Below are 13,796 nucleotides of genomic sequence, written 5' to 3'. Positions count from 1 at the left end.
TGGCACGACGTCATAGAAACGTGACATCACTGACAACATTCGCATTGCGTAACAGATTGAATACAGCTTTCTGGAGACGCGCTTTTTGAGAGTGTCTATTCCTTTTGTTGGCAAGAGGCACAAAAACAATGTGCATCGACCGGGAATCGAACCCGGGTCACCCGCGTGGCAGGCGAGTATTCTACCACTAGACCACCGATGCTTCACACTCACCGCCTCGTTTCTAAGCTTCTCACTCCTTAGGCAAGAAAGAAGCTGAAAAGAAGGAAGTATTCAAGTGACGTATACATTTGCTCCATATGGATGCAACTGCAGTGTCATATGCATTTAAATAGAATTATTTGTTTCCACTACACTGTACATTGCAGACCCGTGACGCATATCAAGTCAAGAATACATTTAAACATTTTTTTAAAAATAAAAATCATTTTGTGACGTAAGCAATTTCGTTTAAAGGCGTGCCTCCAGGCGTGGACAATCAATCAGAGAAATTCATTAAATTGTCTTTTCCGGCTATGCACCACATGGACAGCGTCGGTGGTGTAAAGGTTAGCATGGTTGCCGTCCAAGCAGTCGATCCGGGTTCGATTCCCGGCCGACGCATCTTTTTATTTCAGTAGGGACCGGGAATGAGAAATGTAACCTCAAAGTCCGTCGGTGAAAAGTACAAATGGCACCCTCCAATGATGAATACGCACCGTGTTGGTGTGTGTACATTCCTGTTGACACTTTATATTTCTTTTCAATCACGCTATTAAATGAAATATTGTGAGTAATCGAACGTAGAACTAGCCGTATTATTGCTTAATTGATAGCCCGACACTGTCAATGTAGTTTGCAGATAAGCACCGATTCATGTACAGAACAATGCTAAAATTCGCAGCACATCCCACCCGTAGAAGTCCTTCAAATAGAGTCATGTAAATGCATACATATTATCATTCCAACGGGCAGATGACTATTTTGGGACCCGTTTGTGACCTCACAATGGCACGACGTCATAGAAACGTGACATCACTGACAACATTCGCATTGCGTAACAGATTGAATACAGCTTTCTGGAGACGCGCTTTTTGAGAGTGTCTATTCCTTTTGTTGGCAAGAGGCACAAAAACAATGTGCATCGACCGGGAATCGAACCCGGGTCACCCGCGTGGCAGGCGAGTATTCTACCACTAGACCACCGATGCTTCACACTCACCGCCTCGTTTCTAAGCTTCTCACTCCTTAGGCAAGAAAGAAGCTGAAAAGAAGGAAGTATTCAAGTGACGTATACATTTGCTCCATATGGATGCAACTGCAGTGTCATATGCATTTAAATAGAATTATTTGTTTCCACTACACTGTACATTGCAGACCCGTGACGCATATCAAGTCAAGAATACATTTAAACATTTTTTTAAAAATAAAAATCATTTTGTGACGTAAGCAATTTCGTTTAAAGGCGTGCCTCCAGGCGTGGACAATCAATCAGAGAAATTCATTAAATTGTCTTTTCCGGCTATGCACCACATGGACAGCGTCGGTGGTGTAAAGGTTAGCATGGTTGCCGTCCAAGCAGTCGATCCGGGTTCGATTCCCGGCCGACGCATCTTTTTATTTCAGTAGGGACCGGGAATGAGAAATGTAACCTCAAAGTCCGTCGGTGAAAAGTACAAATGGCACCCTCCAATGATGAATACGCACCGTGTTGGTGTGTGTACATTCCTGTTGACACTTTATATTTCTTTTCAATCACGCTATTAAATGAAATATTGTGAGTAATCGAACGTAGAACTAGCCGTATTATTGCTTAATTGATAGCCCGACACTGTCAATGTAGTTTGCAGATAAGCACCGATTCATGTACAGAACAATGCTAAAATTCGCAGCACATCCCACCCGTAGAAGTCCTTCAAATAGAGTCATGTAAATGCATACATATTATCATTCCAACGGGCAGATGACTATTTTGGGACCCGTTTGTGACCTCACAATGGCACGACGTCATAGAAACGTGACATCACTGACAACATTCGCATTGCGTAACAGATTGAATACAGCTTTCTGGAGACGCGCTTTTTGAGAGTGTCTATTCCTTTTGTTGGCAAGAGGCACAAAAACAATGTGCATCGACCGGGAATCGAACCCGGGTCACCCGCGTGGCAGGCGAGTATTCTACCACTAGACCACCGATGCTTCACACTCACCGCCTCGTTTCTAAGCTTCTCACTCCTTAGGCAAGAAAGAAGCTGAAAAGAAGGAAGTATTCAAGTGACGTATACATTTGCTCCATATGGATGCAACTGCAGTGTCATATGCATTTAAATAGAATTATTTGTTTCCACTACACTGTACATTGCAGACCCGTGACGCATATCAAGTCAAGAATACATTTAAACATTTTTTTAAAAATAAAAATCATTTTGTGACGTAAGCAATTTCGTTTAAAGGCGTGCCTCCAGGCGTGGACAATCAATCAGAGAAATTCATTAAATTGTCTTTTCCGGCTATGCACCACATGGACAGCGTCGGTGGTGTAAAGGTTAGCATGGTTGCCGTCCAAGCAGTCGATCCGGGTTCGATTCCCGGCCGACGCATCTTTTTATTTCAGTAGGGACCGGGAATGAGAAATGTAACCTCAAAGTCCGTCGGTGAAAAGTACAAATGGCACCCTCCAATGATGAATACGCACCGTGTTGGTGTGTGTACATTCCTGTTGACACTTTATATTTCTTTTCAATCACGCTATTAAATGAAATATTGTGAGTAATCGAACGTAGAACTAGCCGTATTATTGCTTAATTGATAGCCCGACACTGTCAATGTAGTTTGCAGATAAGCACCGATTCATGTACAGAACAATGCTAAAATTCGCAGCACATCCCACCCGTAGAAGTCCTTCAAATAGAGTCATGTAAATGCATACATATTATCATTCCAACGGGCAGATGACTATTTTGGGACCCGTTTGTGACCTCACAATGGCACGACGTCATAGAAACGTGACATCACTGACAACATTCGCATTGCGTAACAGATTGAATACAGCTTTCTGGAGACGCGCTTTTTGAGAGTGTCTATTCCTTTTGTTGGCAAGAGGCACAAAAACAATGTGCATCGACCGGGAATCGAACCCGGGTCACCCGCGTGGCAGGCGAGTATTCTACCACTAGACCACCGATGCTTCACACTCACCGCCTCGTTTCTAAGCTTCTCACTCCTTAGGCAAGAAAGAAGCTGAAAAGAAGGAAGTATTCAAGTGACGTATACATTTGCTCCATATGGATGCAACTGCAGTGTCATATGCATTTAAATAGAATTATTTGTTTCCACTACACTGTACATTGCAGACCCGTGACGCATATCAAGTCAAGAATACATTTAAACATTTTTTTAAAAATAAAAATCATTTTGTGACGTAAGCAATTTCGTTTAAAGGCGTGCCTCCAGGCGTGGACAATCAATCAGAGAAATTCATTAAATTGTCTTTTCCGGCTATGCACCACATGGACAGCGTCGGTGGTGTAAAGGTTAGCATGGTTGCCGTCCAAGCAGTCGATCCGGGTTCGATTCCCGGCCGACGCATCTTTTTATTTCAGTAGGGACCGGGAATGAGAAATGTAACCTCAAAGTCCGTCGGTGAAAAGTACAAATGGCACCCTCCAATGATGAATACGCACCGTGTTGGTGTGTGTACATTCCTGTTGACACTTTATATTTCTTTTCAATCACGCTATTAAATGAAATATTGTGAGTAATCGAACGTAGAACTAGCCGTATTATTGCTTAATTGATAGCCCGACACTGTCAATGTAGTTTGCAGATAAGCACCGATTCATGTACAGAACAATGCTAAAATTCGCAGCACATCCCACCCGTAGAAGTCCTTCAAATAGAGTCATGTAAATGCATACATATTATCATTCCAACGGGCAGATGACTATTTTGGGACCCGTTTGTGACCTCACAATGGCACGACGTCATAGAAACGTGACATCACTGACAACATTCGCATTGCGTAACAGATTGAATACAGCTTTCTGGAGACGCGCTTTTTGAGAGTGTCTATTCCTTTTGTTGGCAAGAGGCACAAAAACAATGTGCATCGACCGGGAATCGAACCCGGGTCACCCGCGTGGCAGGCGAGTATTCTACCACTAGACCACCGATGCTTCACACTCACCGCCTCGTTTCTAAGCTTCTCACTCCTTAGGCAAGAAAGAAGCTGAAAAGAAGGAAGTATTCAAGTGACGTATACATTTGCTCCATATGGATGCAACTGCAGTGTCATATGCATTTAAATAGAATTATTTGTTTCCACTACACTGTACATTGCAGACCCGTGACGCATATCAAGTCAAGAATACATTTAAACATTTTTTTAAAAATAAAAATCATTTTGTGACGTAAGCAATTTCGTTTAAAGGCGTGCCTCCAGGCGTGGACAATCAATCAGAGAAATTCATTAAATTGTCTTTTCCGGCTATGCACCACATGGACAGCGTCGGTGGTGTAAAGGTTAGCATGGTTGCCGTCCAAGCAGTCGATCCGGGTTCGATTCCCGGCCGACGCATCTTTTTATTTCAGTAGGGACCGGGAATGAGAAATGTAACCTCAAAGTCCGTCGGTGAAAAGTACAAATGGCACCCTCCAATGATGAATACGCACCGTGTTGGTGTGTGTACATTCCTGTTGACACTTTATATTTCTTTTCAATCACGCTATTAAATGAAATATTGTGAGTAATCGAACGTAGAACTAGCCGTATTATTGCTTAATTGATAGCCCGACACTGTCAATGTAGTTTGCAGATAAGCACCGATTCATGTACAGAACAATGCTAAAATTCGCAGCACATCCCACCCGTAGAAGTCCTTCAAATAGAGTCATGTAAATGCATACATATTATCATTCCAACGGGCAGATGACTATTTTGGGACCCGTTTGTGACCTCACAATGGCACGACGTCATAGAAACGTGACATCACTGACAACATTCGCATTGCGTAACAGATTGAATACAGCTTTCTGGAGACGCGCTTTTTGAGAGTGTCTATTCCTTTTGTTGGCAAGAGGCACAAAAACAATGTGCATCGACCGGGAATCGAACCCGGGTCACCCGCGTGGCAGGCGAGTATTCTACCACTAGACCACCGATGCTTCACACTCACCGCCTCGTTTCTAAGCTTCTCACTCCTTAGGCAAGAAAGAAGCTGAAAAGAAGGAAGTATTCAAGTGACGTATACATTTGCTCCATATGGATGCAACTGCAGTGTCATATGCATTTAAATAGAATTATTTGTTTCCACTACACTGTACATTGCAGACCCGTGACGCATATCAAGTCAAGAATACATTTAAACATTTTTTTAAAAATAAAAATCATTTTGTGACGTAAGCAATTTCGTTTAAAGGCGTGCCTCCAGGCGTGGACAATCAATCAGAGAAATTCATTAAATTGTCTTTTCCGGCTATGCACCACATGGACAGCGTCGGTGGTGTAAAGGTTAGCATGGTTGCCGTCCAAGCAGTCGATCCGGGTTCGATTCCCGGCCGACGCATCTTTTTATTTCAGTAGGGACCGGGAATGAGAAATGTAACCTCAAAGTCCGTCGGTGAAAAGTACAAATGGCACCCTCCAATGATGAATACGCACCGTGTTGGTGTGTGTACATTCCTGTTGACACTTTATATTTCTTTTCAATCACGCTATTAAATGAAATATTGTGAGTAATCGAACGTAGAACTAGCCGTATTATTGCTTAATTGATAGCCCGACACTGTCAATGTAGTTTGCAGATAAGCACCGATTCATGTACAGAACAATGCTAAAATTCGCAGCACATCCCACCCGTAGAAGTCCTTCAAATAGAGTCATGTAAATGCATACATATTATCATTCCAACGGGCAGATGACTATTTTGGGACCCGTTTGTGACCTCACAATGGCACGACGTCATAGAAACGTGACATCACTGACAACATTCGCATTGCGTAACAGATTGAATACAGCTTTCTGGAGACGCGCTTTTTGAGAGTGTCTATTCCTTTTGTTGGCAAGAGGCACAAAAACAATGTGCATCGACCGGGAATCGAACCCGGGTCACCCGCGTGGCAGGCGAGTATTCTACCACTAGACCACCGATGCTTCACACTCACCGCCTCGTTTCTAAGCTTCTCACTCCTTAGGCAAGAAAGAAGCTGAAAAGAAGGAAGTATTCAAGTGACGTATACATTTGCTCCATATGGATGCAACTGCAGTGTCATATGCATTTAAATAGAATTATTTGTTTCCACTACACTGTACATTGCAGACCCGTGACGCATATCAAGTCAAGAATACATTTAAACATTTTTTTAAAAATAAAAATCATTTTGTGACGTAAGCAATTTCGTTTAAAGGCGTGCCTCCAGGCGTGGACAATCAATCAGAGAAATTCATTAAATTGTCTTTTCCGGCTATGCACCACATGGACAGCGTCGGTGGTGTAAAGGTTAGCATGGTTGCCGTCCAAGCAGTCGATCCGGGTTCGATTCCCGGCCGACGCATCTTTTTATTTCAGTAGGGACCGGGAATGAGAAATGTAACCTCAAAGTCCGTCGGTGAAAAGTACAAATGGCACCCTCCAATGATGAATACGCACCGTGTTGGTGTGTGTACATTCCTGTTGACACTTTATATTTCTTTTCAATCACGCTATTAAATGAAATATTGTGAGTAATCGAACGTAGAACTAGCCGTATTATTGCTTAATTGATAGCCCGACACTGTCAATGTAGTTTGCAGATAAGCACCGATTCATGTACAGAACAATGCTAAAATTCGCAGCACATCCCACCCGTAGAAGTCCTTCAAATAGAGTCATGTAAATGCATACATATTATCATTCCAACGGGCAGATGACTATTTTGGGACCCGTTTGTGACCTCACAATGGCACGACGTCATAGAAACGTGACATCACTGACAACATTCGCATTGCGTAACAGATTGAATACAGCTTTCTGGAGACGCGCTTTTTGAGAGTGTCTATTCCTTTTGTTGGCAAGAGGCACAAAAACAATGTGCATCGACCGGGAATCGAACCCGGGTCACCCGCGTGGCAGGCGAGTATTCTACCACTAGACCACCGATGCTTCACACTCACCGCCTCGTTTCTAAGCTTCTCACTCCTTAGGCAAGAAAGAAGCTGAAAAGAAGGAAGTATTCAAGTGACGTATACATTTGCTCCATATGGATGCAACTGCAGTGTCATATGCATTTAAATAGAATTATTTGTTTCCACTACACTGTACATTGCAGACCCGTGACGCATATCAAGTCAAGAATACATTTAAACATTTTTTTAAAAATAAAAATCATTTTGTGACGTAAGCAATTTCGTTTAAAGGCGTGCCTCCAGGCGTGGACAATCAATCAGAGAAATTCATTAAATTGTCTTTTCCGGCTATGCACCACATGGACAGCGTCGGTGGTGTAAAGGTTAGCATGGTTGCCGTCCAAGCAGTCGATCCGGGTTCGATTCCCGGCCGACGCATCTTTTTATTTCAGTAGGGACCGGGAATGAGAAATGTAACCTCAAAGTCCGTCGGTGAAAAGTACAAATGGCACCCTCCAATGATGAATACGCACCGTGTTGGTGTGTGTACATTCCTGTTGACACTTTATATTTCTTTTCAATCACGCTATTAAATGAAATATTGTGAGTAATCGAACGTAGAACTAGCCGTATTATTGCTTAATTGATAGCCCGACACTGTCAATGTAGTTTGCAGATAAGCACCGATTCATGTACAGAACAATGCTAAAATTCGCAGCACATCCCACCCGTAGAAGTCCTTCAAATAGAGTCATGTAAATGCATACATATTATCATTCCAACGGGCAGATGACTATTTTGGGACCCGTTTGTGACCTCACAATGGCACGACGTCATAGAAACGTGACATCACTGACAACATTCGCATTGCGTAACAGATTGAATACAGCTTTCTGGAGACGCGCTTTTTGAGAGTGTCTATTCCTTTTGTTGGCAAGAGGCACAAAAACAATGTGCATCGACCGGGAATCGAACCCGGGTCACCCGCGTGGCAGGCGAGTATTCTACCACTAGACCACCGATGCTTCACACTCACCGCCTCGTTTCTAAGCTTCTCACTCCTTAGGCAAGAAAGAAGCTGAAAAGAAGGAAGTATTCAAGTGACGTATACATTTGCTCCATATGGATGCAACTGCAGTGTCATATGCATTTAAATAGAATTATTTGTTTCCACTACACTGTACATTGCAGACCCGTGACGCATATCAAGTCAAGAATACATTTAAACATTTTTTTAAAAATAAAAATCATTTTGTGACGTAAGCAATTTCGTTTAAAGGCGTGCCTCCAGGCGTGGACAATCAATCAGAGAAATTCATTAAATTGTCTTTTCCGGCTATGCACCACATGGACAGCGTCGGTGGTGTAAAGGTTAGCATGGTTGCCGTCCAAGCAGTCGATCCGGGTTCGATTCCCGGCCGACGCATCTTTTTATTTCAGTAGGGACCGGGAATGAGAAATGTAACCTCAAAGTCCGTCGGTGAAAAGTACAAATGGCACCCTCCAATGATGAATACGCACCGTGTTGGTGTGTGTACATTCCTGTTGACACTTTATATTTCTTTTCAATCACGCTATTAAATGAAATATTGTGAGTAATCGAACGTAGAACTAGCCGTATTATTGCTTAATTGATAGCCCGACACTGTCAATGTAGTTTGCAGATAAGCACCGATTCATGTACAGAACAATGCTAAAATTCGCAGCACATCCCACCCGTAGAAGTCCTTCAAATAGAGTCATGTAAATGCATACATATTATCATTCCAACGGGCAGATGACTATTTTGGGACCCGTTTGTGACCTCACAATGGCACGACGTCATAGAAACGTGACATCACTGACAACATTCGCATTGCGTAACAGATTGAATACAGCTTTCTGGAGACGCGCTTTTTGAGAGTGTCTATTCCTTTTGTTGGCAAGAGGCACAAAAACAATGTGCATCGACCGGGAATCGAACCCGGGTCACCCGCGTGGCAGGCGAGTATTCTACCACTAGACCACCGATGCTTCACACTCACCGCCTCGTTTCTAAGCTTCTCACTCCTTAGGCAAGAAAGAAGCTGAAAAGAAGGAAGTATTCAAGTGACGTATACATTTGCTCCATATGGATGCAACTGCAGTGTCATATGCATTTAAATAGAATTATTTGTTTCCACTACACTGTACATTGCAGACCCGTGACGCATATCAAGTCAAGAATACATTTAAACATTTTTTTAAAAATAAAAATCATTTTGTGACGTAAGCAATTTCGTTTAAAGGCGTGCCTCCAGGCGTGGACAATCAATCAGAGAAATTCATTAAATTGTCTTTTCCGGCTATGCACCACATGGACAGCGTCGGTGGTGTAAAGGTTAGCATGGTTGCCGTCCAAGCAGTCGATCCGGGTTCGATTCCCGGCCGACGCATCTTTTTATTTCAGTAGGGACCGGGAATGAGAAATGTAACCTCAAAGTCCGTCGGTGAAAAGTACAAATGGCACCCTCCAATGATGAATACGCACCGTGTTGGTGTGTGTACATTCCTGTTGACACTTTATATTTCTTTTCAATCACGCTATTAAATGAAATATTGTGAGTAATCGAACGTAGAACTAGCCGTATTATTGCTTAATTGATAGCCCGACACTGTCAATGTAGTTTGCAGATAAGCACCGATTCATGTACAGAACAATGCTAAAATTCGCAGCACATCCCACCCGTAGAAGTCCTTCAAATAGAGTCATGTAAATGCATACATATTATCATTCCAACGGGCAGATGACTATTTTGGGACCCGTTTGTGACCTCACAATGGCACGACGTCATAGAAACGTGACATCACTGACAACATTCGCATTGCGTAACAGATTGAATACAGCTTTCTGGAGACGCGCTTTTTGAGAGTGTCTATTCCTTTTGTTGGCAAGAGGCACAAAAACAATGTGCATCGACCGGGAATCGAACCCGGGTCACCCGCGTGGCAGGCGAGTATTCTACCACTAGACCACCGATGCTTCACACTCACCGCCTCGTTTCTAAGCTTCTCACTCCTTAGGCAAGAAAGAAGCTGAAAAGAAGGAAGTATTCAAGTGACGTATACATTTGCTCCATATGGATGCAACTGCAGTGTCATATGCATTTAAATAGAATTATTTGTTTCCACTACACTGTACATTGCAGACCCGTGACGCATATCAAGTCAAGAATACATTTAAACATTTTTTTAAAAATAAAAATCATTTTGTGACGTAAGCAATTTCGTTTAAAGGCGTGCCTCCAGGCGTGGACAATCAATCAGAGAAATTCATTAAATTGTCTTTTCCGGCTATGCACCACATGGACAGCGTCGGTGGTGTAAAGGTTAGCATGGTTGCCGTCCAAGCAGTCGATCCGGGTTCGATTCCCGGCCGACGCATCTTTTTATTTCAGTAGGGACCGGGAATGAGAAATGTAACCTCAAAGTCCGTCGGTGAAAAGTACAAATGGCACCCTCCAATGATGAATACGCACCGTGTTGGTGTGTGTACATTCCTGTTGACACTTTATATTTCTTTTCAATCACGCTATTAAATGAAATATTGTGAGTAATCGAACGTAGAACTAGCCGTATTATTGCTTAATTGATAGCCCGACACTGTCAATGTAGTTTGCAGATAAGCACCGATTCATGTACAGAACAATGCTAAAATTCGCAGCACATCCCACCCGTAGAAGTCCTTCAAATAGAGTCATGTAAATGCATACATATTATCATTCCAACGGGCAGATGACTATTTTGGGACCCGTTTGTGACCTCACAATGGCACGACGTCATAGAAACGTGACATCACTGACAACATTCGCATTGCGTAACAGATTGAATACAGCTTTCTGGAGACGCGCTTTTTGAGAGTGTCTATTCCTTTTGTTGGCAAGAGGCACAAAAACAATGTGCATCGACCGGGAATCGAACCCGGGTCACCCGCGTGGCAGGCGAGTATTCTACCACTAGACCACCGATGCTTCACACTCACCGCCTCGTTTCTAAGCTTCTCACTCCTTAGGCAAGAAAGAAGCTGAAAAGAAGGAAGTATTCAAGTGACGTATACATTTGCTCCATATGGATGCAACTGCAGTGTCATATGCATTTAAATAGAATTATTTGTTTCCACTACACTGTACATTGCAGACCCGTGACGCATATCAAGTCAAGAATACATTTAAACATTTTTTTAAAAATAAAAATCATTTTGTGACGTAAGCAATTTCGTTTAAAGGCGTGCCTCCAGGCGTGGACAATCAATCAGAGAAATTCATTAAATTGTCTTTTCCGGCTATGCACCACATGGACAGCGTCGGTGGTGTAAAGGTTAGCATGGTTGCCGTCCAAGCAGTCGATCCGGGTTCGATTCCCGGCCGACGCATCTTTTTATTTCAGTAGGGACCGGGAATGAGAAATGTAACCTCAAAGTCCGTCGGTGAAAAGTACAAATGGCACCCTCCAATGATGAATACGCACCGTGTTGGTGTGTGTACATTCCTGTTGACACTTTATATTTCTTTTCAATCACGCTATTAAATGAAATATTGTGAGTAATCGAACGTAGAACTAGCCGTATTATTGCTTAATTGATAGCCCGACACTGTCAATGTAGTTTGCAGATAAGCACCGATTCATGTACAGAACAATGCTAAAATTCGCAGCACATCCCACCCGTAGAAGTCCTTCAAATAGAGTCATGTAAATGCATACATATTATCATTCCAACGGGCAGATGACTATTTTGGGACCCGTTTGTGACCTCACAATGGCACGACGTCATAGAAACGTGACATCACTGACAACATTCGCATTGCGTAACAGATTGAATACAGCTTTCTGGAGACGCGCTTTTTGAGAGTGTCTATTCCTTTTGTTGGCAAGAGGCACAAAAACAATGTGCATCGACCGGGAATCGAACCCGGGTCACCCGCGTGGCAGGCGAGTATTCTACCACTAGACCACCGATGCTTCACACTCACCGCCTCGTTTCTAAGCTTCTCACTCCTTAGGCAAGAAAGAAGCTGAAAAGAAGGAAGTATTCAAGTGACGTATACATTTGCTCCATATGGATGCAACTGCAGTGTCATATGCATTTAAATAGAATTATTTGTTTCCACTACACTGTACATTGCAGACCCGTGACGCATATCAAGTCAAGAATACATTTAAACATTTTTTTAAAAATAAAAATCATTTTGTGACGTAAGCAATTTCGTTTAAAGGCGTGCCTCCAGGCGTGGACAATCAATCAGAGAAATTCATTAAATTGTCTTTTCCGGCTATGCACCACATGGACAGCGTCGGTGGTGTAAAGGTTAGCATGGTTGCCGTCCAAGCAGTCGATCCGGGTTCGATTCCCGGCCGACGCATCTTTTTATTTCAGTAGGGACCGGGAATGAGAAATGTAACCTCAAAGTCCGTCGGTGAAAAGTACAAATGGCACCCTCCAATGATGAATACGCACCGTGTTGGTGTGTGTACATTCCTGTTGACACTTTATATTTCTTTTCAATCACGCTATTAAATGAAATATTGTGAGTAATCGAACGTAGAACTAGCCGTATTATTGCTTAATTGATAGCCCGACACTGTCAATGTAGTTTGCAGATAAGCACCGATTCATGTACAGAACAATGCTAAAATTCGCAGCACATCCCACCCGTAGAAGTCCTTCAAATAGAGTCATGTAAATGCATACATATTATCATTCCAACGGGCAGATGACTATTTTGGGACCCGTTTGTGACCTCACAATGGCACGACGTCATAGAAACGTGACATCACTGACAACATTCGCATTGCGTAACAGATTGAATACAGCTTTCTGGAGACGCGCTTTTTGAGAGTGTCTATTCCTTTTGTTGGCAAGAGGCACAAAAACAATGTGCATCGACCGGGAATCGAACCCGGGTCACCCGCGTGGCAGGCGAGTATTCTACCACTAGACCACCGATGCTTCACACTCACCGCCTCGTTTCTAAGCTTCTCACTCCTTAGGCAAGAAAGAAGCTGAAAAGAAGGAAGTATTCAAGTGACGTATACATTTGCTCCATATGGATGCAACTGCAGTGTCATATGCATTTAAATAGAATTATTTGTTTCCACTACACTGTACATTGCAGACCCGTGACGCATATCAAGTCAAGAATACATTTAAACATTTTTTTAAAAATAAAAATCATTTTGTGACGTAAGCAATTTCGTTTAAAGGCGTGCCTCCAGGCGTGGACAATCAATCAGAGAAATTCATTAAATTGTCTTTTCCGGCTATGCACCACATGGACAGCGTCGGTGGTGTAAAGGTTAGCATGGTTGCCGTCCAAGCAGTCGATCCGGGTTCGATTCCCGGCCGACGCATCTTTTTATTTCAGTAGGGACCGGGAATGAGAAATGTAACCTCAAAGTCCGTCGGTGAAAAGTACAAATGGCACCCTCCAATGATGAATACGCACCGTGTTGGTGTGTGTACATTCCTGTTGACACTTTATATTTCTTTTCAATCACGCTATTAAATGAAATATTGTGAGTAATCGAACGTAGAACTAGCCGTATTATTGCTTAATTGATAGCCCGACACTGTCAATGTAGTTTGCAGATAAGCACCGATTCATGTACAGAACAATGCTAAAATTCGCAGCACATCCCACCCGTAGAAGTCCTTCAAATAGAGTCATGTAAATGCATACATATTATCATTCCAACGGGC

General features: G+C 42.8%; 14 non-coding genes across 14 annotated transcripts; all 14 read right to left on the bottom strand.

Annotated features, from left to right (window-relative positions):
- Positions 1-131: 131 nt before the first annotated feature.
- On the bottom strand, positions 132-202 carry Trnag-gcc. Its single transcript has one exon. It is a non-coding gene; the product is annotated as a tRNA-Gly (tRNA).
- A 917-nt stretch (positions 203-1,119) lies between these two features.
- Trnag-gcc lies at positions 1,120-1,190 on the bottom strand. Its single transcript has one exon. It is a non-coding gene; the product is annotated as a tRNA-Gly (tRNA).
- Positions 1,191-2,107: 917 nt separating this feature from the next.
- On the bottom strand, positions 2,108-2,178 carry Trnag-gcc. The gene has a single exon. It is a non-coding gene; the product is annotated as a tRNA-Gly (tRNA).
- Positions 2,179-3,095: 917 nt separating this feature from the next.
- Trnag-gcc lies at positions 3,096-3,166 on the bottom strand. The gene has a single exon. It is a non-coding gene; the product is annotated as a tRNA-Gly (tRNA).
- A 917-nt stretch (positions 3,167-4,083) lies between these two features.
- Positions 4,084-4,154, bottom strand: Trnag-gcc. The gene has a single exon. It is a non-coding gene; the product is annotated as a tRNA-Gly (tRNA).
- A 917-nt stretch (positions 4,155-5,071) lies between these two features.
- On the bottom strand, positions 5,072-5,142 carry Trnag-gcc. The gene has a single exon. It is a non-coding gene; the product is annotated as a tRNA-Gly (tRNA).
- Positions 5,143-6,059: 917 nt separating this feature from the next.
- On the bottom strand, positions 6,060-6,130 carry Trnag-gcc. The gene has a single exon. It is a non-coding gene; the product is annotated as a tRNA-Gly (tRNA).
- Positions 6,131-7,047: 917 nt separating this feature from the next.
- Positions 7,048-7,118, bottom strand: Trnag-gcc. Its single transcript has one exon. It is a non-coding gene; the product is annotated as a tRNA-Gly (tRNA).
- Positions 7,119-8,035: 917 nt separating this feature from the next.
- Trnag-gcc lies at positions 8,036-8,106 on the bottom strand. Its single transcript has one exon. It is a non-coding gene; the product is annotated as a tRNA-Gly (tRNA).
- A 917-nt stretch (positions 8,107-9,023) lies between these two features.
- On the bottom strand, positions 9,024-9,094 carry Trnag-gcc. Its single transcript has one exon. It is a non-coding gene; the product is annotated as a tRNA-Gly (tRNA).
- Positions 9,095-10,011: 917 nt separating this feature from the next.
- Trnag-gcc lies at positions 10,012-10,082 on the bottom strand. The gene has a single exon. It is a non-coding gene; the product is annotated as a tRNA-Gly (tRNA).
- A 917-nt stretch (positions 10,083-10,999) lies between these two features.
- On the bottom strand, positions 11,000-11,070 carry Trnag-gcc. The gene has a single exon. It is a non-coding gene; the product is annotated as a tRNA-Gly (tRNA).
- A 917-nt stretch (positions 11,071-11,987) lies between these two features.
- Positions 11,988-12,058, bottom strand: Trnag-gcc. Its single transcript has one exon. It is a non-coding gene; the product is annotated as a tRNA-Gly (tRNA).
- A 917-nt stretch (positions 12,059-12,975) lies between these two features.
- Trnag-gcc lies at positions 12,976-13,046 on the bottom strand. The gene has a single exon. It is a non-coding gene; the product is annotated as a tRNA-Gly (tRNA).
- Between the last annotated feature and the right edge of the window lie 750 nt (positions 13,047-13,796).

This window comes from Haliotis rufescens, unplaced genomic scaffold (assembly GCF_023055435.1).
Source record: "Haliotis rufescens isolate VD_foot unplaced genomic scaffold, xgHalRufe1.0.p SCAF_5, whole genome shotgun sequence".
NCBI classification, from domain to species: domain Eukaryota; kingdom Metazoa; phylum Mollusca; class Gastropoda; order Lepetellida; family Haliotidae; genus Haliotis; species Haliotis rufescens.
This window is presented reverse-complemented; position numbering and strand designations above follow the sequence as displayed.